Below are 25,576 nucleotides of genomic sequence, written 5' to 3'. Positions count from 1 at the left end.
GGAGTGAGGGCGAGAGCAGGAAGCAGTCTGGAGAGCAAGTCTTGTTGCTTAGTTAATTGGGCAGCAGCAGCTAAGAAAACGAAGGCAAGCTCAAGTGGAGCGGCGTTCGTGTGAGTGGCTCAGTGTCAGAGTGGGACCTTGAGGCTTTGGCTCGAGGCTTCAGTGTGAAGAGGCAGAGGAAGTGAGCGAAGGCTAAGGTGAGGTTCAGTAAGGTCTCTTTTTTCTTATTGCACAGTTTAGAGCACTGGGAATAGCAGGCAGGGCAGTGGTGTGCTCTTCTTGCAGGATGTTCGAAATCAGGGAGACCTCCAGTGTGCCTGATGACCACACCTGCAAGAAGTGCATCCGGCTACAGCTCCTTACAGACCGTGTTAGGAAACTGGAGCTGGAGCTGGAGCTGGATGAACTCTGGATCATTCAGGTAACTGAGGAGATGATAGACAGGAGTTACCGGGAGGCAGTCACACCAATGTTGCAGGAGGCATGTAGCTGGATGACCATCAGGGGAGGAAAGGGAACAGGCAGTCAGTGCAGGGTTACCCTGTGGCCGTTCCCCTCAATAACAAGTATATTGCTTTGGATACAGTTGGGGGGGGAGGGGTGGACCTACCAGGGGAAAGCCACAGCGGCCAGGTCTTTGGGACTGATTCTGGCTCTGTGGCTCAGAAGGGAAGGGGGGAGAAGAGGAGTGCAGTAGTGATTGGGGGTTCATTGGTTAGGGGAACAGATTAGGAGATTCTATGGGCGAGAACGAGACTCCCAGATGGTATGTTGCCTCCCAGATGCCAGGGTCAGGGACGCCTCGGATCCAGTCCACAGCATTCTTAAGGGAGAGGGAGAGCATCCAGAAGTCATGGTACACATCGCTACCAATGACATTGATAGGAAAAGGGATGAGGTCCTGAATAGGGAATATAGGGAGTGAGGAAGGAAGCTAAAAAGCAGGACCTCAAGGTTGGTAATCTCTGGATTGCTGCCTGTGCCACGCACCAGTGAGGGTAAGAATAGGACGACATGGCAGATGAGTGTGTGGCTGAAGATTTGGTGAAGGGGGGCAGGGTTTCAGATTTGTGGATCATTAGGATCTCTTCTGGGGAAGGTACAACCTGTACAAAAGGGAGGGGTTACACCTGAACTCTGGAGGGACCAATGTCCTTGTAGGCAGGTTTTCTAGAGCTGTTGTGGAGGGTTTAAACTAGGTTGGCAGGGGGATAGGAACCAGTGTTGGGTCAGATGATGGAGCAGTTGGTGCAAAGGTAGTTGCAATGTGCAGAGAGACCGTGAGGAAGGATAGGCAGTGGATCGGTCATAAACACAGTCAGTTGGATGGGTTGAAATGTGTTTAATGCGAGAAGTGTTAAGAATAAGGCTGATGAACTCAGAGCACGGATCAGTATGTAGAATTATGATGTTGTGGCCATTACAGAGACTTGGCTGTTGCAAGGGCAGGAATGGCTGCCTAATGTTCTGGGATTTAGATGTTTCAAAAGGGATAGGGAGGGAGGTAAAAGAGGTGGGGGAGTGGCTTTGCTGATCAGGGATAGTATCACAGCTGCAGAAAGGGAGGATGTTGTGGAGAGAACATCTACTGAGTCAGTGTGGATGGAAGTCAGAAACAGGAAGGGAGCGATCAGTCTATTGGGAGCATTCTACAGATCCCCCCCCCCCCCCCCCCCCCCAATAGCCACCAGAACACTGAGGAGCAGATCGGGAAGCAGATTTTAGAATGGTGCAAAAATAACAGGGTTATTGTCATGGGTGACTTCAACTTCCCTGGTATTGATTGACACCTCTGTAGTGCAAAAGGTTTAGATGGGGCAGAATTTGTTAGGTCTGTCCAGGAAGGATTCCTGACACAGTATGTGGACAGGCTGACTAGAGGAGTGGCCATACTGGATATAGTACTAGGCAATGAACCTGATCAGGTGACAGACCTCTTGGTGGGTGAGCATTTCGGAGATAGTGACCGCAACTGACCTTTCGCATAGCCATGGACAGGGATAGAAGCAGACGACATGGGAAAGTCTTTAATTGGAGGAGGGCTAATTACGACAGTATTAGGCAGTATCTTGGGAGTATAAACTGGGAACACATATTCTCAGGGAAATGCACAGAAGTTGTGGAGGTTGTTTAGGGAACGCTTGCATGGGGTTCTGGATTGGTTTGTTCCACTAAGACAGATCGTTGGGTAAAGGAACATTAGTGAAGAGGAAGAAGAAAGCATACTTGAGGTTTAGGAAGCAAAAATCAGGCAGGGCTCTTGAGAATTATAAAGTAGCCAGGAAGAAGCTTAAGAAGGGACTTAGGAGAGCTAGAAGGGGACAGGAAAACACCAAGCATTCCACACATACATGAGGAACAGGGGAATGACTGGAATGAGGGTAGGACTGGTCAGAGATAAAGGGGGAAACATGTGCCTGGAGTCGGAAGAGGTAGGGGAGGTCCTTAATGAATACTTTGCTTCAGTCTGCACTAGGGAGAGGGACTTTGACGAATGTGAGATCAGCGTAGAATAGGCTAATGTGCTGGAGCAGGATGCTGCCTGGATTGGACAGCATGTCTTATGAGGATAGGTTGAGTGGGCTAGGGCTTGTCTCTTTGAGAGAAGGAGGATGAGAAGTGACTTGATAGAGGTGTACAAGATGAAAAGAGGCATAGATCGAGTGGGCAGCCAGAGACTTTTTCCCAGGGCGAAAATAGCTAACATGATGGGGCATCATTTTAAGGTCACTGGAGGAAGGTATAAAGGGGATGTCAGAGGTAAGTATTTTTACACAAAGAGTGGTGGGTGCGTGAAATGCACTGCTGGCAGAGGTTGTGGGGGCAGATACTCTTAGCCACATGAATGATAGAATAAGGGAGGACGATGTGGGAGGGATAAAGTGTCGGCACAACATTGTGGGCTGAAGGGCCTGTACTGTGCTGTAATGTTCTATATTCTAGAGACAGGATTTATGATCATTTGGAGAGGCAGTCTTATTAGGGATAATCAGCATGGTTTTGTGAGGGGCAGGTTGTGCCTCATGAGCCTAATTGAGTTTTTCGAGGAGGTGATAAAACAAATAGATGAAGGTAGAGCGGTGGATGTGGTGTATGTGGATTTTAGCAAGGCATTTGACAAGGTTCCCTTGGTAGGCTCAACCAGAAGTCATGAGGCATGGGATCCATGGAGACTTGGCTGCGTGGATTCGGAATTGGCTCGCCCACAGAAGGCAGAGGGTGGTGGTAGATGGAGAATATTCTGCCTGGAGGTCGGTGACTAGTGGTGTTCCACAGGGATCTGTTCTGGGACCCCTACATTATGTGATTTTTATAAATGACTTGAATGAGGAAGTGGAGGGATGGGTTAGTAAGTTTGCAGATGATACGAAGGTTGGAGGGGTTGTGGATAGTGTAGAAGGTTGTCGTAGGTTACAACAGGATATAGACAGGATGCAGAGTTGGGCTGAGAAGTGGCAGATGGAGTTCAATCTGGAAAAGTGTGAAGTGATTCACTTTGGAAGAATGAACCTGAAGGTTGAGTGCAAGGTTAATGGCAGGACTTTGAGCAGTGTGGAGGAACAGAAGGATCCAAGTCCATAGATCACTCAAAGTTGCCGTGAAACTTGGTAGGGTTGTTAAGAAGGCGTATGGTGTGTTGGCCTTCATTAGTCGGGGGATTGAGTTCAAGAGCCGCAAGGTAATGGTGCAGCTCTATAGAACTCTCGTTAGGTCACACTTAGAGTATTGTGTTCAGTTCTGGTTATTGGAAGGATGTGGGAGCTCTAGAGAGAGTGCAGAGGAGATTTACCAGGCTGCTGCCTGGATTAGAGAACATGTCTTATAAGGAAAGGTTGAGCAAGCTAGGGCTTTTCTCTTTGGAGCGATGCAGGATGAGAGCCAATACCAGAGGACATCCGTTTAAGGTCAGAGGAGGAATGTTCAGGGGAGATGACAGAGGTAGGTCCTTTACACAGAGAGTGGTGGGTGCCTGGAATGCACTGCCGGGGGTGGTGCTAGAGGCTGATACAATAGGGACATTTAAAAGGCTCTTAGATAGACACATGGAAGTAAGTAAAATGGAGGGTTATGGGCTGTGCAGGAGGGAAGGGTTAGATTGAATATGGAGTAGGTTTATATAGGTCGGTACAACATCGTGGGCTGAAGTGCCTGTACTGTTCTATGTTCCATGTTCTAAGTCTGGTGAGGAGCCACTTACCACAGGTGGCCAGTGTGGGGTACCTTTTATAAGGATCATGAGTCAGGCACCATTGATATCAGATAAAGTAAAAGGCATTTAAAATAGAGAACAAGAGAAATCTTTCTACACAGGCAGTTATAAGTTATTCACTTCCAGGATACAGGGTTAAGGTAGAAACAATGTCAATGTTCAGAATTAGATTGGATTGATGGATCAAGGAAGCCGTTACCATATAGAGGAGTACACCAGTGTTTACTGGTTGGGCTACATGCCCTCAATTCAACATGTCTTGAATATTTTGCTTCTGGAATCCACTTTCCTCACTGCAACCTCTACTTATTTCAAGAAAGTTTTATAAAAGATAGATTTGCATTTATATTGCACCTTTCACAGTCTTTAGAAGAGAAATGGTTTTGAAGTGTAATCACTGCTGTAATGTAGGAAAAGAGATATTTGGATATGAAATGCTTCACTGCAGAAATACATATGTAGGATAGGGCATGCATCGTTTCTAAATAACAAGATGTCAGGAAGGCATTGATAAACCATCAGGGTGAGAAAATTTATGTCAGCTGCAATTAATTGTGGAAGAATATCAAGTAAAACATTTTGGAAAGAATGAACAGTCTTGTTTTTCTGAAATTCCAGCATGTTCAGAAATTGCCAAAACCATCTAAGTATTTCTGAAATGTAGAGTTGATGCTCTTATTTGAAAATCACAGGAACCACATTTCTTACAGCAATATCCCTCAAGAAGAAACAGATAATACTTACCTCATTTGTTCCAGTAATGCTTGCAGGGGGATAACTCAATCTGGATCAGAATATCAGATGAATCTCATTCCTCCAACACCCTATACATCCTCTTAAGAAGGAAGTTGGGACCTTGGTTTAATATCTCAGCTTCAGGACAATATGTCTGACAGTGAAATATTCCCAATACTGCACAGGGCTATCAACCTAGGCTATGTTTCTGCAATGCAGTTAATATTTCTTCCTCCTGACTATTACCCAGTGAGCCATGACTGCCAATTGAACAGGTATGGAACAATGGAACCATATCTACCTTGACACAGCTTGGCAAACAAATGTTACAAGAAGAAAACACTCTCTCAAAAGATTGGATATCCAATTGAATACAATGCAGATGTAGTGAGGCCTTGATACAAGGCATAGATCATTAACAAAGAAATATAAAAGATAAGAGCAGATGGAGGCCAATTGACAAACCTGCTCCACCATCTAATATGATTATGGCTGAGTTTCTGTTTCAAGCCCACATTCCCATTCTCTCTCCATGCCCCCAAATGCCTCTTGTGTTTTGAAATCTATCTACCTTCTTAAATATGTTCAGTGACTGGCCTCCACAGTCTTCTGTGGTAGACAACCACAGAAGTTCACCACTCTTTGGAGTGAAGACATTTTTCCTCATCTAAGTCTAAACTTCTTCCCACCTTAATTAAAGGTAAGAGGATAGTAGTTGAAAATTATTATTTTAAAAAATGACAATGAAGGGTTCTTGGTGTTTTGGTAGATGCAAAACAGAAGCAAGAAAGTGAAAAGAAAGCAAAAAAAAGCAGATGCTGGAAATCTGAAAAATACAACAGAGAATCTTGAAAATGTGGAGAGAAAAACAGAGCTAATTAACCTAGAGTTCTCTCTCCGTAGACACTGCCTGACCTGCTGAGTATTTCCTGCATTCTCTCCTTTTATTTCAGAAGCTAGGAAGTACCTGGTTAAGGCGCAGTGTAACATTGTATGTGATTTTGGTCACTCAGAAAGGAAAGGTATAAAGCAATTGAAAGAATGCTTTATAGCCTCACTTGGATTTTGCCAAGCACATTGGCTACATTTGTGATGAGAAGTTAGGGCATTTCTCACCTGGGAAACTTCAGAGTAGTATTATAGATTGTAAAGGGTGAATAATGAGACATTTACATTGGAAGGTGAGATGATAACAGGCCACCAATCCAAAATAATTTCAAAAAGAATTTCCACAGGGCTGGTTGGAAAATTAAATCTTCTGCCAGAAACTGTTGCTGAAGGAAAGTCGAGAAAATCTGGTTACTGGTTGAATAGAATGTTAAAGATTAATTGGGTTGAGCAGTCAGGAGAGTGGGTATTAGAATTACACAGCACATATATGTGAAACACCGGCATAGACTGAGGCAAAGGGCCTCTCTCTGCAGAAATATCTTGTCAATTAAATGTTGTAATAATTTCACTGTAATAATACACTTTGGACTTTTACTCAACTTGAATGAAGTAGCTGGGTTCTGGCTTCAGGTTTTCAGTGAGAATTTTCATTCTACATGAAAAAATAAAAGATTTTAAAGTATAAGAAACTGAGATGTGAGAAATTCATTGAAGAAACAATGGAAATTAACTAATTGAGCAACAAACCTTGAAAACCATGCTTTCTGTCTGGGGACATGAGCACAGTTAATGTCAGACAGCACCCATGGGTGCTGCTTAGCTTTATGTGCACTGTGGGCTCTTATTTGTCTTTTTCCATAATATTCACTCCCTTGCAAAGGAAGATGTGAGCATGCTATGTTGGCGCCGGCAGCATGGCGACACTTGCGGGCTGCCCCTAGAACACTCTACGCAAAAGATATATTTCACCGTGTGTTTCGATGTACATGTAACTAATAAAGAAATCTTATATATATAAAAAACACAATTAATGCCAGGGCACAGAAAATAAACAATAAGCCCATTAGAGCCTATCCCTCGAGTACTTCAACTTTCCCATTACAACAGCCAACTGCATATTTCAGTTCAGCTTCCCCATCAGACAACCACCAAAGTAAAAAGCCTAAACGAGAATGTTGTTGTTTTCCAGATAATCTACGCCAGTATTTTCGGAATATATATTGCTCAGAATCAACCCACATTATTTGTTTGATCATGCAGGACTCTTTTCAAAAGAAATTGCAAAAAATATTCTGAAAGAAATTGCAGCTGAATTATTTAAAGGAAAGTTATTTTTTCACAAATTTACTGCCAATGTTTATATTCATATGCAAATTGCCTGAGCCATCTGTTCCTACCTCACACACAGTTTGGACACAGAGAAAAGCTGAAACAAGAATTGATCCATGTACAGTGGAAGAACTTTAACCTTCAATGTAGTGACTATGGGAAAAATTGGATGGGTTGTTTTTCAAACTGTCTTACTATCTGTAGCTTCATGTTTGCTTTCATCTGGCCTACCTCATCGAAGAATGCTGCCAAGAGATTCTATAGCCATTCAGTATTCACCACAGCTTGAAGATTAAATGCTCTTGTATAGGGGAGGAATAATATGGTTTTAAATGACAGGTTTGAATACACTCTCAGCATTTGATCAAAAATGAATCACCCTCACTTTCTAGTGCAATATTTCAGTACAGCTGCATCAAAAACGAGTATTTGGCCCTTTAGCTTTCTGCAACATTGCACCTGCAGTGAATCACACAGCTGATCGTAGTGTTAAGAAGGTACAGCATGGAATCCTTTCATCTTATGATTACTTATTTCACTAAGGTGAATGAATGGAGGGAGCACTGTGGTTAAATCTCCAGAAATAGATACACAAGGTTTGGAAGGTTTGCTGTGAATCAATGAACCATGGAGTGCAGTTTTACCCTTAGTCTGTGCTCAGTTTGTTCATCATGCACAGGAAGAACGCAGTGTCCGAAGGCAGAGAGGAGTGGGATGGATTGTATTCTAACTTCCAGTTGTTATCTGCACGAAGAATACTTCCATGATCCCAGGGGGTGAACTGTGGCAAAGAGTGCAAGTGGAGGGCTGGTGTGTGGTGCTTGAATCATCTTTGGGCCATTCTGAGTGTGGTCAGTGAGACCAGCTGCTGCAATGTTTTAATTATTCAGTGAAACATCAGTACTTAGTTTAACAATTCACAGGTGTGTCTGCTATTTAAAGGAGCATTGAAATGTGGGAACAATGACAGATGTGCTTGTTAAAAGTGGCTTTCATTATTTTGTGAAGTATCTGGGTGCATAGAAAGCTTTGAACAGTGCACAAAAGTGACAGCATATGTATGATACTGTCAGGGGATGCTTTCCAATCATTTTGTGGTCTTGAAATCCATCATATGAATGCTCATGAAAACGTGGAAGTGATTCAGAGTCAGATAGCATGGATTTACCTGAGTCATTTGTGTGGTATGTATACATTACAGTGAAGTGTAAGTGTTATTTTAAGTTTGGTGGAGTCATTATTACCTTAAGATGTTTTATCATATGGGTAATTATTGTTTCATGGTTTGGGCCGTTGAATATCGACAGCTGTGGTAACAGGCATATTTCCATGATGCTCCTTGGCTGTGTGAATGTCATACTCCACAGTACAAGAAGAACCAATCCACCATGCTGACAGTGAGCACCAGATCTTTCTGCAAGTACTTATGCTGCTAGAGTGAAACTGGAGAGTCTGCAGCTTAATAAATAGTACAGCAAAACGGAAGGAAGAACATACAAACATGTAGTTGAACTTGCAAATTAGGAGTAAGAGTAGGCTGCTTAGTCCCCCACTTCATATATTAAAGATGAACACTTGATCTCCCAATCCACCTCGTGGAACACTGACCACAGAACAACACAGGAACAGGCCCTTTGGCCCACCATGTTGTGCTGAACTAATTAAGCTAATGACCCCTAATCCCTTCTGCCTACACAATGTCCATACCCCTCCATTCTCTGCACATTCATGCGCCTATCTAAGGCCCTGTTAAATGCCTCTTTTGTATTTGCTTCCACCACCCCTGGCAGTACATTCCAGGCACACACTACTCTCTTTTTCAAAAAAAACCTTGCCCCATGTATCTCCTTTGAACTTTACCTCTAGCAAATATATGCTTTCTCGACATTTAAACCCTGGGATAAAGATACCAGCTGCCTGTTCTATGTATGTCTCTCATAATTTTATAAACTTCTATCAGGTCTCTGCTGCTCCAGAGTAAACAATCAAAGTTTGTCCAACCTCTCCTCATAGCACATGCCCTCTAATCCAGGCAGCATCCTGGTAAACCTCTTCTGCACCCTCTCCATAGTCTCCACATCCTTCCTGTAACGGGGTGACTAGAACTGAATGCAATACTCCAGATGTGGCCTAACCAAAGCTTTACAAAGCTGCAACATAACTTGCTGACTCCTGAACTCAATGCCTCGATTAATGAAGGCAGGCATGGCATACACCTTTACCACCCTATCAACCTGTGCAGCCACTTTCAGGAAGCTGTGGACTCGGACCCCGAGATCCCTCTGTACATCAACGCTGTTAAGGGTCCTGCCATTAACTGTGTACTGTCCCTTTACATTTGATCTCCCAAAGTACAATGCCTCACACATGGCCCGGATTAACGTCCATTGCCATTTCTCCACCCATATCTTCAATTGATCTATATCCTGCTGTATCCTTTGGCAGGTCCACAGCTACCTGAAAATGGCAACAAGTAGCTGGAAGGCATGTGGTATGCTTGCCTTCATTGGTTGAGGCATCGAGTATAAAAGTCATGTTGCATTTGTATAAAACTTTGCTTAGGCCACATTTGAAGTAAAGTGTGCAGTTCTGGTTGTCACATTACAGGAAGGATATGGAGGCTTTGGAGGGAGTCAGAAGAATTTCACCAGAATGTTGCCTGGATTAGAGAGTATCGACTATAAGGAGAGGTTGTACAAACCTGGACTGTTTTCTCTGGAGCGTCGGAGGCTGAGGGGCGACCTGGTAGAAGTATATAAAATCGTGAGAGACGTAGGGTAGATAATCAGAGTCTTTTTCCCGGGTGGAAATGTCAAATACTAGAGGGCATAGGTTTAAGGTGAGGGGGAGAATGCTTAAAGGAGATTTTGAGGCAAGTGTTTTTTTTACACAGAGCGGTTGGAGCCTGGAACGTGCTGCCAGGGGAGGCGGTGGAAGCAGATAAGCTAACAACGTTTAAGAGGCATCTAGAAAGACACATGATTAGGCAGGAATTAGTTTAAATTGGCATCATGGTCAGCACAGATGTTGTGGACGAAGGGTCTATTCCTCTGCTGTACTGTTCTATGGTTGGGAGTTCTATGGTTGAGACACAGATTCAATCAACAACAGATGTCTGGTAAGTACCAAACACACCAGCACGGTTAATGTCTCAGAATTAGGAAACATGTGACGCACTCGTATCTGCAATTATTTATGCATATGTTCACCAGTTGCTCAGTGTTCATTTATTTTTGTTTAAAAAGAAGCAGTGTGGCATGTGTATATTAGTGTGGAGTAGAAATGTTGCTTTAAGGTTGGTGGGCTACCCATTACTTTCAGCACAGTGTCATGTGGTTAATTGCTGCAACAAGGCTCAGCCGTTGAGTTTTGAGTGCTGTAATGAACAGATTTGTTTCCCTGATACTCCTAGGTTAAGTGAGTTATGTAATACTCCACAGTGCAAGTACGAGAAGCCAATACACAAGAGTAATCCAAAAGCAAAATACTGCAATGCTGGAAATCTGACACAAACAAAGTGCTGAAATTGCTTAGCAGCTCACAAGAACATTACAAATACGAGTAGGAATTTGCAGTTGCATGTCACATCATTCTGTAGAATCATGGCTTAACATTTACCTCTGAACCACTCGTATCCCAAGATTCCCTTCACGTCCAAATAATAATCGGTTTGAATTTACTCAGTGACTGAATCTCCAAAGCCTCTGTTAGACAATTCAAAAAAATCCACCCCCCTCATGGTGAAGGGGGTGGTGGTAGATGGAGCATATTCTGCCCGGATGTTGGTGACCAGTGGTGTTCTGCAGGGATCTGTTCTGGGACCCCTGCTCTTTGTGATTTTTTTTAATATAAATGACTTGGATGAGGATGTGGAAGGGTGGGTTAGTAAGTTTGCTGATGATACAAAGGTTGGTGGTGTTGTGGATAGTGTAGAAGGTTGCTGTAGATTACAACAGGATATTGATAGAATGTAGAGCTGGGCTGAGAAGTGGCAGATGGAGTTCAACCTGGATAAGTGTGAAGTGATACACTTTGGAAGATCGACTTTGAAGGCAGAGTACAAGGTTAGTGGCAGGACTCTTAGCAGTGTGGAGGAACGGGGATCTTGGGGTCCACGTCCATAGATCCCTCAAGGTTGTTGCACAGGTCGATAGGGTTGTGAAGAAGGCATATGGAGTGTTGGCCTTCATTAGTCGGGGTATTGAGTTCAAGAACTGCAAGGTAAAGTTGCAGCTCTATCGAACTCTGGTTAGACTACACTTGGAGTATTGTGTTCAGTTCTGGTCACCTCATTATAGGAAGGATGTGGAAGCTTTAGAGAGGGTACAGAGGAGATTTACCAGGATGCTGCCTGGATTGGAGAGTATGCCTTCTGAGGATAGGTTGAGTGAGCTAGAGCTCCTCTCTTTGGAGAGGATGAGGATGAAAGGTGACTAGATAGAGGTGTACTAGATTATAAGGCATAGATCGAGTGGACAGTCAGAGACTAACACAAGGGGACATAATTTTAAGGTGATTGGAGGAAGGTATAAGGGGGATGTCAGAAGTACATTTTCTACACAGAGTGGTGGGTGCATGGAACGCACTGCCGGCCAAGGTTGTGGGGGCAGATACATTAGCTGCATTTAAGAGACTCTTAGATAGCCGCATGAATGATAGAGAAATGGGGGGCTGTGTGGGAGGGAAGGGTTAGATAGATCTTAAAGCAGGATAAAATGTCGGCACAACATTGTGGGCCAAAGGGCCTGTACTTTGCTGTTATGTTCTATTAAATAATTTGCTCCCATCTGTCTGAATGCTCATCCCTGATTTTGAGACTGTGGTCACTGGTTCTAGATACCCCGGAAAGGACAAACATTGCGTCCACATCTATCGTGTTAACCTCATTAAAAATTTGTATTTTCCAATGGGATCAGCTCTCAAACTCTGGAAAGCAAAGGGTCCCCTCATACGACAAACCCACCACCCCAGGAATCAACCTGATGAACCTTTGGTGCACTCCCTCTGTAATAAGAATTTCCTTCTTTTGGCAGGGATTCGGGCCGGATTTGATGCTTCCAGAGAACCAGAGTTGATGTTTCAGTTTGATGAACTGAAATCTTACAAGAAATTTGTTGTTTCTCTTTCCACATCTACTGCCTGACCTACTGTGTATTGCTGAATTTTATCTTTTTACCCCAATACATTACACTTTCTATCAGAGCTTTCTCTGAGATGGGAATGAGTGCAAGAGTTATCACCTCTCAGTAATTGGGGAACAAATGTCTCGCATGTTGGGAACTAGTCAGTCATGCAAGAACATTGATCTGGGAGAATTACAGGGTGCTGGTCAAATGCATGGCCAGCATCATATAATGCTACAAAACTAGGATTGAAGATTCAAGGGTTATGAGAGACTACATCAGGAGGCCAATTTAATCACACTTGAAGACCTGTGAGGTGTCTTGCACATCAGAGGGTATGGTACAACAACTCAAAGTCATTGAGGATTTGATGAGGCAAAGTGTGAATGTAAAATGTAAATCAGGAAAACAGCACGGCAGATGCAAAACTTCCAGACAGTGATTAACAAATTTGCAAAGGCGCATGGCTGCTGGAACCTTGGGAAGAAACATAAGTTTCACAAGAGATTTGTCTAGCCTTTGGCAAAGATTTGCAACAAATGCTGAAAGAATAAACATTTTTGCAGTGAACAGTTGTGGTAAAAACTCACCTGGACAGACAGTCAGACTGACAGCAACAGATAAGGATACAAGGAGAGAGGAAGTCTTTGTCATTGAGCTATGGCAACTCAATGGACTATGTTATACTTAAACTGGAATGTGACAGTCACCAAGATTTCAGTTATGCAATGTACACAATGAAATCCTTCTTCACCCATCCCAAAAAGTGGCTTTAAGCTTCCAAAGATGCAACTGTTCACGTGAGTGATTGTGCCTTCAGAAGATGTACAAATCTGGGTCTGACTACAGGTGGAAATTGGATTATAATGGTGCCCTCTGTAGTTTAATCACATCCTTCCTATAGATTTGATCAATTATCAATTCACTTAGTGACATCCAGATTAAGGCAGACTTTTTTTCTCAGAAGTCAAAGTGAAGACATCAATAAAATGATAATATGATTTCCACCTGTAATCACAGACCCAGATTTGTATGTCTTCCAAAGGCACAATCACTCATGTAAATGGCTGCATCTTTGGAAGATTTAATCCACTGTTTGCTTTTTGGGCAAGGTGAAGCAGGATTTCATTGTGTCCACTGCATAACTGAAATCTTGGCAATGGTCACGCTCCAGCTTAAGTGTGACATAGTCCATATCTTCCAAATATACAACATGTCAGGCTGCATCTGTGGAAAAAGAAACAGTTGACATTTCAGGTTCTGTGTCAGAACCAGGAAGGGGAGGAAACAAGTTAGTATCATACCAGAGGGAGAATGGGAGAAGGATGGACAGGAAACAGGGAATACATGATAAGGTGAGGCCAGGGTTGCCCTGGGGATAAGATATAAACAAGGTCAGCTGGTCAATGGGTGAAAAGTGATAGTCAAGCAAGAATATTTTCCTCTGCTAATGATTAGAAGTGTGGCTATTCCCCCACGTATCACCAAAATCATCTAAACCGCAGAATGAAGCACAAGATTTTTGATGAGTTTCACACACCTTGTGCTGCTACCAGAGGAAAATGTCATTTGAGATCAGTTCAGTGCCAGAGATGGTGCGAGAACTTCACAAGGGAAGTGATAATTGTCAATGATCTTGTGTTGACTGACTTTGAAGAAATGGATGAATAAATAATTCAAAGTCATGATAAACACTTGGCACTTTTCTTCCATTAATGCAGTGTTTGTGGACTGATGTTAAACATTGATAAAAAGGAAATTTCACAGACAGTTTATTTTGTTATGGAAGGAAGACAGTGTGAATTAAAGTGATCCTGGAGATGGTGTTGGAACCTGATGTGCTGACTCCCTAAACTGGCCCAACATCTGATTTCTTCTTCTGTACTTCGGCTGTAATGAAAACACAGAAACCTTACACCGAAGGAATCCAGGGTGATTCTCTGGAGAATCGCCAGGAATCAAAGCAGTTGTCACCAGCACGCTATGACCTTGTTCTTCCTTGACATTAAAATGGCATTCTTTAATGTTCTTCAAACTGCTGTATTTCAGCTCTGAGCTGGAGCAGCAGGGAAGCAGACTGGACAACTGGTCACATTACCACTTGAGTATTAATGAAAACAAGATGAGTTGTGCACGGATTGAACTCATTGTGACCTTTTTGCCTTTGACAAATTTGAATCCAGGACATCAAGATTATTAAAATAGATCACTGTCCTCTAGAATCAATAGTTTACAAACAACATGCCCAGAGACTTCAAAGAATGTTGTAATGGTGTCAAAAATATATTGTCTGAAAGTTGCCTTCTCTTGAAGGGTCCCTCAGGATTGAGGATGACTTGGTTCTGCTCTGGTGCTGAGGTGATTGATGAAGCCAATGTGGAGCCACAGACTCTTATCAAAGATATTCAGAAGGTGCCTGATGGGATGGTTGGGTGGGTAGTTTGTGAGGAGATGTGTTCCTTCTGCCATTTATGTATGGCCTTGTCCTCCCAAGTCATTGGATCATGGTTCTTATTGCCACTCCAAGTGTGTCATCTTCACTTTGAGTGACCATGAGCCAAGGAATTTCTGGGAATCCCTTCCTGTGACAGAGCTTGGAATAGTGTCTGTTCTGGAAATCTGGTGTTGGGCACATGAATGACCTGGTTTGCCTGATGGGGCCTCAGTGTTGCCTGGGAGACAACAATTCACTAATTCTGCAGTGAAGTTGAGGGATTCTGCAAAGATAGCACTGGTGCTGAAGTTCCAGTGCTCTGAAGTGCCTGATGTAGATATTCCACCTTTTGAGATACACAGGAGAGCAGGGGTCTCTGCTACCCAGTGCACCATCATCTTTGTGCTGAGTTTGAAACCTTAATCCTCAAACACCCTTTTCCTCAGTTAGCAAAGGCTGTGCTGGCACATCAAAGATGAAGTACTTCATCAACAATGCCCCCTTCGGTGAGAGCTGGCTTCCAAGATATGGGAAGTGTTTTCCAGGCACGTCAATCGAGGCTAAACACTACATTACAAATCTGATATCTGTTGTAAGGAACCATTATTGTAGTACGAGATGGGCATTGATTGAAGATTAATGCTGAGCTTTTAGTTACGTGGTTATACCCTGCTCATTTTGTATGATTATTACAGTCACTCTATCAAAGAAGTTAGCATCATTTTTCATACTTGCACAGAATTCGAGGAAGTGTTGAGACATCATGAATCCTAATGACTAGTACTGCACAATTTGCCTCTGCAGCATTCACCGAGAGATGTGAATTTGATGATCTGTCAACACCCGACTACCCCACACCTAATGATAAATCTGAGAGTACTGTCAGGACAATTAAACAACTCTTCCCAAAGTGCAGTGTAGTAAAGTCAGTTTGCAGCCCTGTTGGATTAGTGCAACACTAACACAGGTTTAATTTCACCTGGAAACTTCTGGAGCAAGGTAACACTTTCTGTAGCGAGCATACCTTTAGAACTCATTTTCAATATTTAGGTGTTGCTGGCAAGGTCAGCATTTATTTCCCATCCCTAACTGCCCACACAAAGGTGGTGCTGAACCACTTTATTGAGCTGTTGCAGTCCTTCTGGTGAAAGTTGTTCCCACAGAGTTGTTGGGGGAAGAATTGTCAGATTTGGACTCAGTGATGATATATTTGCAGGCCAGGCTAGTGCATAACTTGAGAGGAACCTGCAGGTGATGTTCCCCTGCACCTGTTGCCTGTCTTTGGCTGTAGAGGCCAGTGGTTTTGGAGATGTTGTTGGAGTAACATAGATGGGTGCATTTTGTGGTTGGTACACACTGCAACCACGGTGTGACATTGGTGGAGGGAATGAATGTTTAAGGGTTGCAGATGGGGTGGCAGTTGAGCGGGTGGTTTTGTCCTGGATGGTGTCTTGCTGATTTTTAGTTGTTGGAATTGCACTCATCCAGGCAAGAGATGAGTATTCCATAAAGTTCCTGATGTGTGCCTTGTGGATGGTGGAAAGTGTTTGGAGTATAGGAGGTGAGTCACTCACCACCGAGTACCCAGTCTCTGTCCTGCCCTTGACTTCAGCTGTGGAGCGTCCATGATTGAAGATTTTTACTGAAGTTCAGGTCCCCAATGATTTCAATTATCTACAGTCTTCAAAAGATGCAACCAAGCCTGATAGCCAAATGCCAACCAAACACCACCATTCTCCATCTTAAATCAACAAACTATTTGTTTTTACTTTGTCAAGTTAAGGTTGTGTATTTTGTTTCAGTTAAATTCCAGAGTTCTTGGAATTTTTTTTATTCAAAAGGGTGGATGGTATATCTGGAGCTGTGGGAAGGGAGGACACTTGGCTCTAAGTTCACCTGCCTTAACCATAATACTCCTTGCATTGAAATAAAGACACTTCAGCCCATCGGTCCCACTCTTCATTCATGGCCCTGCCTGTCCTTCCAGAGCATTGAATTTGCAGAACCACTTGGACCAGCAATTTAAAACTGAATCTGATTGTTAACAGCATACAACAGAGCAAACAATGAGGCGTCACTGCATTTCCATTAAACCCACTTTCCCCATTTATTCCATCGACTCTCCAGGTTATTGAGTCTCTGAGGGAGGTCAACACGAACAGGACACATTTCCAAGAAATAAATCTCTGTGAACATTCTTCCTAATCCATACAAAAACAAAATATTTTTGCACATTGTCAAAGCAACATGATGATTAATGTTATTCAGACCAAATGAATGCTTGAATAGTCTCGTGTTTGTGAGGCTATTGATTGTTAAGTAATATTAAAACTCCCAGATCCACAGTAGTTAGCCTCTATAATGCAGAGTGGGAATAAGTACCCTAGCAATGCAGTGGGCTGTTTGAGAATTCTGTACACATGGAGCAATGTTCTAGGCAGAGATTAGGTTTGAATATATCTGTTCCAGTTCTGCTGAGATACAGTCTGTTGGTTTAATAAATGAGGAATCTGGCTACAACAAGCCTGCGATTTGTCAGCTTTGCTCAGCTTTGATGCAAGGAAGTGACATCATTGACATGAGAATATTTGTATAAAGCAAGAATGAAGCAACCCATTCTGATGCTGAAGGAGTGCATTAAAGGAGCTGAAAAGATTTGTGCCCCTCCCGATCAGGAGACGAAAGGTTTGATTCAATAGGATCATTGTTCCTTAAGAGGGAGATTTAACACACAGTTTGCTACAGAGGTACAACTGCCTGGTGTAAAATGAATCAGGAGGCCACTTGTATTCCCAATTGACTTTATTAGGCCACTTGAGTAGTAACTTATTGCCCGAGGTTATTTTTACTATATTTTAAAAAAAAGTGATGTAAATATAAGAAAATTCTTAACACTATGATAATTATAAAGAAATAACTTGCACCCAAGGTAGTCTGTATCCAATGTTAGTCTGGGGAACTGTTGATCGGGGGTACTGCTGTTGACTCAGAGTCAGGTGGTTATGAGTTCAGCATCAACTCCTGTGTCTTTAATACGTGAAGTAGGTTGATTCACATTGAAGTACAGACGGAAGACCACACAGTTGAAGGTGCTGTCTTCTGGTTCTGATGTTAAACTGCATCCCAGAATGCTCTTGCAGCCACTGTTTTGAAGAAAATCAGAATTCTCCCTATTAAGCTGAGGCCAATATTTATTCCTCAAACAAGATCAATTAAAGAAAGATGATCTGAGCAGATGAATGGGACAGAAGCCAGAACAGGTGAAAGCCATTTTCACTTGAGCCTTCTCTGCTGCTCAGTAAAAACATGGCTAATTCTCTACTTCAGAACCTTTCTGCCTGATCCCTAAAGCCTTTATTTCCTCTAATCCAAAATTCAATTGATCTTGCTCTTGAAAATGCACAGGGTAGAAAATGCCGAAGTTTTATAACTCTCCAAGTGAAGGAAGATCTCTGCATTTCCATCTGAAATAAAGACGACAGCTCCTAAGGTTGTGAATTCCAGTTCTAGACTCTTCATCCAAAGGAGACAACATTAACCCTATCATCCCTTCCTGAGACCACCTCTCATTCTTCCAAACTCCACTGAGTATAGGTCAATCTTACTCAATTTCTCCTCATGGGAGAAGCCCCTTATCCCAGGATTAATCTTGTGAACCTGTTTTGCACCAATACGAATACCACCTCATCTAATTCTATTATATCCTTCCTTGATGTGGACAACATTTTTCACCCTAACCTGGGTGTGATCTCACCGGTCAGGTTAGGCTGGAAGGAAGGAAGGACAGGCAGGGCCATGAATGAAGAGTGGGACTGATGGACTGAAGTGTCTTTATTTCAATGCAAGGAGTATTATGGTTAAGGCAGGTGAACTTACCTGGACTAGTGCATGGAACCACGATGCTATGACCATTGGTTGCCATGTTGTGGTCTTGGTTGAGAGAGGGACAGGACTGGCAGCTCAACATTCCAGGGTTCAGATGTTTCCGATGTGATGGAGAGGGAGGTAAAGGAGGTGGGGGAGTTGCACTACTGATCAGGGTGAGTGTCACAACTGCACTGAAACAGGACAACCTGGAGGGCTCATGCAGTGAGACAACTGGGTAGAGCTCAGAAACAAGAAAGGTGCAATCACTACGATGGGAAAAAGGTATCAGAGATGCCAAGAGACAATACCAGTTCAAGATACAGTCCCAGACCAGCCGTCAGTTGTGGCAGGGCTTATGTGCTATAATGAGCTACAAAACAGTCGGGCTGCCTAGTCAACTGCAGTGCATCCCTTCCTGATGGGCTTAACGCATTCTATGCACATTTTGAACAGAAGGGAAGGGGATTGTCACCACCCTGACGGCTTCCAATGCAGCTGAACCCGTGGTCACTGTCTAGGACGTAAGATCAGTTTTCCGGAGTGTGAACCCGAGGAAAGCACCTGGCCCGGATGGTGTCCCTGGCTGTGTCCTCAGATCTTGTATAGTCAGCTGGCGGGGGTATTTGCAGACATATTTAACCTTTCCCTGCTTCAGTCTGAGATTCCCACCTGTTTTAAGAAGACCACTATCATTCCGGTACCGAAGAAAAGCAAGGTAACGCGCCTTATTGACTACTGACCAGTGGCTCTGACATCCACAGCCACGAAGTGCTTCGAGAGGCCAGTCATGGCATGCACTAACTACAGCCTCCCGGAAAACCTCAACCCACTGCAATTTGCCTACAACCGAAACAGGTTTACAGCGGACGCTATCTCCCTGGCCCTACACTCCTCTCTGGAGCATCTGGACAGTAATGACACCTACATTAGACTGTTGTTTATTGACTACAGCTCCACCTTCAATAAGATAAGATACCTTTATTAGTCACATGTACATCAAAACACACAGTGAAATGAATCTTTTGCGTAGTGTGTTCTGGGGGCAACCCGCAAGTGTCGCCACACTTCCAGCACCAACATAGCATGCCCACAACTTCCTAACCTGTATGACTTTGGAATGTGGGAGGAAACCAGAGCACCCGGAGGAAACTTGTGCAGTAATGGGGAGAATGTACAAACTCCTTACAGACAGCAGCTGGAATTGAACCTGGGTCAGTGGTGCTGTAATAGTTTTATGCTAACTGCTTGCCTGCCAATACTATAATTCAAGCAAAGTCATCACCAAGCTACAAGACCTGGGACTCAACACCTCCCTCTGCAACTGGATCCTTGACTTCCTGACCAATAGACCTCAATCAGTGAGGATGGGCAGCAAGACCTGGCACTTGGATAGTTACATGGAGGGGAGGAGCTTGTAGGGATATGGGCTGAATGCAGGAAACTGTGACTAGCTGGGTGGGCACCATGGTTGGCATAGACTGGTTGGGTCGAAGGGCCTGTATCTGTGCTGTATTACTCTATGCTCTACAAAGACCTCTGGCATAATTATTCTCAACACTGGTGCCCCACAAGACTACGTCCTCAGCCCTCTACTCCCTATACACTCATGACTGTGTGGCCAGATTCTGCTCTAGTTCCATCTACAAGTTTGCAGATGGTATCACTGTAGTGGGCCATATCTCAAATAACGATGAGTACAGGAAGGAGATAGAGACCCTAGTGACATGTTATGACAACAACCTTGCCCTCAATATCAGCAAAACAAAAGAGCTGGTCATTGACTTCAGGAAAGGGGGCAGTGTACATGCACCTGTCTACATCAACGGGTGCCGAGGTCGAGAGGGTTGAGAGCTTCAAGTTCCTTGGAGTGAACATTACCAATAGACTGCCCTGGTCAAATCACGTAGATACCATGGCCAAGAAAGCTCAGCAGAGCCCCTACTTTCTCAGGAGGCTAAAAAAATTAGGTATGTCCCCTATGACACTCACTAACTTTTATTGATGCAGCATAGAAAGCATCCTATCTGGATGCATCATGGCTTGGTATGGCGACTGCTCTGCCTGTGACCACAAGAAACTGCAGAGAGCTGTGGACACAGCCCTGCACATTACGGAAACCAGCCTCCCCTCCATGGACTCTGTCTACACCTCTCACTGCCTTGGTGAAGCAGCCAACATCATCAAAGACCCCACCCACCCGGGTCATTCTCTGTTCTCCTCTCTCCCATCAGGCAGAAGATACAGGAGCCTGAGGGCACGTACCACCAGGCTCAACGACAGTTTCTATCTCCTGTGATAAAACTATTGAACAGTTCCTTTATACAATGAGATGGAGTCTTGACCTCACAATCTACCCTCTTATGACCTTGCACCTTATTGTATACCCGCACTGCATTTCCTCTGCAGCTGCGACACCTTACTCTGTATTCTGTTAGTGTTTTTACCCTCTACTACCTCAATGTACTATGTAATGAATTGATCTGTACAAACGGTGTGCAAGACAAGCTTTTCACTGTACCTCTGTACAAGTGACTATAATAAACCAATACCAATAGGATAGGCCTCCCATTGGCCACTGGGAATTTAGGAACACATATGGAAAGGTGTAAAAGCAACAGGGTAGTTGTCATGGTGACTGTAATTTCCCCAATATTGACTGGGACTTTCTTTGTGCCAGAGATTTAGATGGGTCAGAATATACTGGGTGCATCCAGGAGGATTTCTTGACACAGAATGTAGATAGTTCAGTCAGGAAGGGGCCATACCAGACTTTATATTGGGAAATGAACCTGGTCAACTGATCAGTTTCAATGGGAGAGCATTTTGGGAACAGTGATCATAATTCCACAGGTTTTCAGATAGTCATGGATAAGGATAAGACTGGACCTTTGGAGAAAGTGCTATGTTGAGGAAGGCTAATTACAACAGAATTAGGCAGGAGCTGGGGAGAGAAGCTGTTGTTGGGTAAGTCCACATCTGACGTGGGAGTTGTTTAAAGGCCAGCTGATCAGAATTCATGATCAACATGTTCCTGTGAGGAAGAAAGACGAGGACAGTAAGGTTTGGAATCTTGGATGACGAGATGTTGCAAAAAAAAATTACGTGATCGAGGTGTACAAGATGATAAGAGGCGTAGATCGAGTGGACAGTCAGAGACTTTTTCCCAGGGCAAAAATGGCTAACACGAGGGGACATAATTTTAAGGTGATTGGAGGAAGGTATAAGGGGGATGTCAGGGGTAAGTTTTTTTTTACACAGGGAGTGGTGGGTACATGGAATGCTCTGCTGGCAGAGGTTGTGGGGGCAGATACATTAGGGATGTTTAAGAGACTCTTAGACACATGAATGATAGAAAAATAGGGGGCTATGTGGGAGGGAAGGGTTAGATAGATCTTAGAGCAGGATAAAATCTTGGCACAACATTGTGGGCCAAAGGGCCTGTACTGTGCTGTAGTGGTCTATGTTCTACATTTAGTCAAAGAGCGAAAGGAAGCATATGTAAGGTTTAGGAAGCTGAGATTGGACAGGACCCTTGAGGATTATAAAAAAGCAGGAGAGAACTTAAACAGGGCTGAAGGGGCCTGAAATGTTCCTGGTGAGTTAGGATTAAGGGGAGTCCCAAGGCATTTTGTACATTAAAAACAAGAGGGTAAGTCATGAGAGGGTAGGAGCACTCAAGGGCAAAGGAGGAAGTTTATGACTGGAGCTGGAGGAAGTTTATGTCTGGAGCCAGAGGAAGTGGGTAAGATAATAAATGAGTACCTCATATCGGTATTCACCAAGGAGAAGGGCATGGAAGATAGTGAGATCAAGGAGGGATACATTGATATTCTAGGACATCGAGAAGGAGAAGGTGTTGGGGTGCTTGAAGAACATTAAGGTGGATAAGTCTGCAGGACCTAATGGGATCTATCCCAGGTTATTGAGAGAGGCAAGAGAGGAAATTGCTTGGGCTCTGACAGAGATCTTTGTATCGTCTCTAATCAAGTGAGGTCCCAGAGGACTGGAGAGCCAATGTTGTTCTCTTGTTTAAGAAGGGTAATAGAGACAAACCATGAAATTGTAGGCTGCTGAATCTTACATTAGTGGTGGGGAAATTATTGGACAAGGTTCTTAAGGATAGGATTTACTCGCATCTGAAGTTATTAGGAGTAGAACCATAGAACACTACAGCACAGAAAACAGGCCATTCGACCCTTCTAGTCTGTGCTGAAACATTATTCCGCTAGTCCCACTTCCCTGCACCCAGTCCATAACCCTCCAGACCTCTCCTGTCCATATATCTATCCAATTTATTCTTAAAGCTTAAGAGTGAGCCCGCATTTACTACATCAGATGGCAGCCCACTCCACACGTCCAACACTCTGAGTGAAGAAGTTCCCCCTAAATTTTAAATTTAAATTTTTTTAAAAATTTATTTACGGCGTGGTAACAGGACCTTCCGGCCCAACGAGTCCGCGCCGCCCATTTTAAACCCAAGTTAACCTACCCGTATGTCTTTAGAATGTGGGAGAAAACCAGATCACCCAGAGGAAACCCATGCAGACACGGGAGAATGCACAAACTCCTTACAGACAGCGACGGGAATTGAACCCCAATTGCTGGCGCTGTAATAGTGTCGCGCTAACCGCTATGCTACCGTGCCACCCCCTTTCACCCTAAAGTCATGTCCGCAATAGTCAGCATGGCTTTGCTCCAGTGAGGACATTTGCAAATGAGCAGGTTTTTTGAGGAGGTGATGAAGATGATTGAGGGTAGGGCAGAGTGGATGTTGTATATGTGGACTTTAGTAAAGCAATTAACAAGGTCCCTCATGGTAAGCTGATCCAGAAGGTTAAGGCATATGTGATCCATGGATCAAAATTGGCTTGGCTGTAGAAGACAGAGGGTAGTGGTGGAGGGTTGTTATTCTGACTGGAGGTCTGTGACCAGTGGTGTTTCACAGGGATTAAGTGCTGGGACCTCTGTTGTTTATATATAGTGAGGAATTTGTCAAAGGATACAGCAGGATATAGATCATTGCAAATATGGGCGAAGGAATGGCAGATGGAGTTTAATCTGGATAAGTGTGGGTGTTGCACTTTGGGAGGTCAAATGTTACAGGAAAGTATACAGTAAATGGCAGGACATAAGGACATAATGTACAGGCGGATCTTGAGGTGCAAGTCCATCGTGTCCTGAAAGTGGCAACGTAAGCAGATCAGGTGATATAGAAGCCGTACAGCTACTTGGCTTCATTGGTCAGGGTGCTGTGTAGAAAAGTTGGCAAGTCATGTTGCAGTTGCCTAAAACTTTGGTCAGGCCACATTTGGAGCATTGTGTGCAGTTCTGGTTGCCCCCATTACAGGAAGAATGTGGAGGCTTTGGAGAGGGTGCAGAAGAGGTTCACCAGGATGCTGCCTGGATTAGTTAGTATTAGCTACAAGGAGTGGCTGGATTGTTTTCTCTGGAGCATCAGAGGCTGGGGGTGGGGGGAGAAACCTGATGGAATGAAATTTTGAGAGGCATAGATAGGCTAAATAGTCAGTCTTTTTCCCAGGGTAGAAATGTCAAATACTGGAGGGAATAGGTTTTAAGGTGAGGGGGGGAAGTTTAAAGGTGATCATGCTCCCAGGGGAGGTGTGGAAGCAGATATGGTAGCAATATTTAAGTGACATTTAGGCAGGTGCTTGAACAGGCAGGGAATGGAGAGATATAGACCATGTGCAGGCAGGTGGGATTGGGTTAAATGGGTATCGCAGTTCGCACAGGCATGATGGGCCGAAGGGCCTGTTCCTGTGCTGTACTCTTCTGTCTTCTATGAATTGAATATTAAATGTAGCCCTCACCAGTACTATTGGGTTTGTTATGCTCTTATTGGCTCCCACCATTTTACATCACCTCAGTGACCACATCTGAAAATGTACTCATTGATTTGGAATGTTTCAAGCAGCAAGAAGCTAACAGCCTCCTGGCTGCACTGTATAAAATTACATCAGCTCACATAATAACAGGCCATTTGGCCCAACTGGTGTACACTGGTGACAGAAGCCTCCTCCTGGCCTACTTCCCTTCCTACTTCTTTCTCCCTCGTGCAGTCTCCTGTTTTGTACAGCTCTGCTGTTTACTTCAACCTCTCCCAGGACCAGTGAGCTTCAGATTCTCACCACTCTGAGAACCATTTTGTAAAATGAAGTCCATTTTCCTCCAACTGTACTCATTTATCATGTAGTTGTGGTCAACTGTAAACATTTGTTTACGAAAAATGCTTTGAGACATTCTGCAGAAGATAACTGATACACAATTCCACTATATTCAGTAAAGTGAGTGTTGAAAGCATTAATTAACGAACATTTTCTGCTTGCTTGCAGATGTATTTATCTTCAGAAAGCTGTGCATTGTAGCGTCGTTCTGAAAATCTACGATAATTGCATTTCCTATTTCTCATCTATTGTAGCATATCATTATTACAATGATTGAGAGGAACAGTTTGCTGCAACACTTACTAGTTTGAGGCAGTGTGGGCGGAGATCCATCCCAGACTTTATGGAAGGCATGTGTCTTCTCTGACTGTTAAGTCATGTTTAAAATGAGCTTGACCAGTCACGATACAATTCCCAATGAACATAGATCTGCAGGATAAAATTTGCATTAATTCAGCACAAAATAGGTAACTTTGAATGGAATAGACCATTAGAATAGTCTGATTTATGAAGCAGTGTTAATATGCTTATTGAGGCATGATATCAGCTGTCGGTAGCAACCTCTCACTCCTCAGTCCAAAAGTTCTAGGTTCAAATCCCGTTCCAGAGAACTGAGCCCAATGTGGAGGTAGTGCAGAAGGCCAGCATTGTTGGAGGAGCTCTTTCAGATGTGGCGTTCCTCTGCGACTCTGACTGCCCTGTCCGGTGGACAGAAAAGATCCTATAATGCTCTTTTAAAGAGCCTGGGAGCTCTCCCTCAAGCTCTGGTCAATATTTATTCCCAATCAACAATTAGAAAAACAGT

General features: G+C 43.6%; 1 protein-coding gene across 4 annotated transcripts in view; it reads left to right on the top strand.

Moving 5' to 3' along the window:
• cadm2b (cell adhesion molecule 2b) overlaps positions 1-25,576 on the top strand; it is a 1,294,793-nt gene that overhangs the window by 596,365 nt on the left and 672,852 nt on the right. The gene's annotated exons all lie outside the window — the stretch shown is intronic.

The sequence above is a fragment of the Pristis pectinata genome, chromosome 4 (assembly GCF_009764475.1).
Source record: "Pristis pectinata isolate sPriPec2 chromosome 4, sPriPec2.1.pri, whole genome shotgun sequence".
NCBI lineage: Eukaryota > Metazoa > Chordata > Chondrichthyes > Rhinopristiformes > Pristidae > Pristis > Pristis pectinata.
Note: the sequence above shows the minus strand (reverse complement) of the source record. Positions and strands in the feature narration are given on the sequence as shown.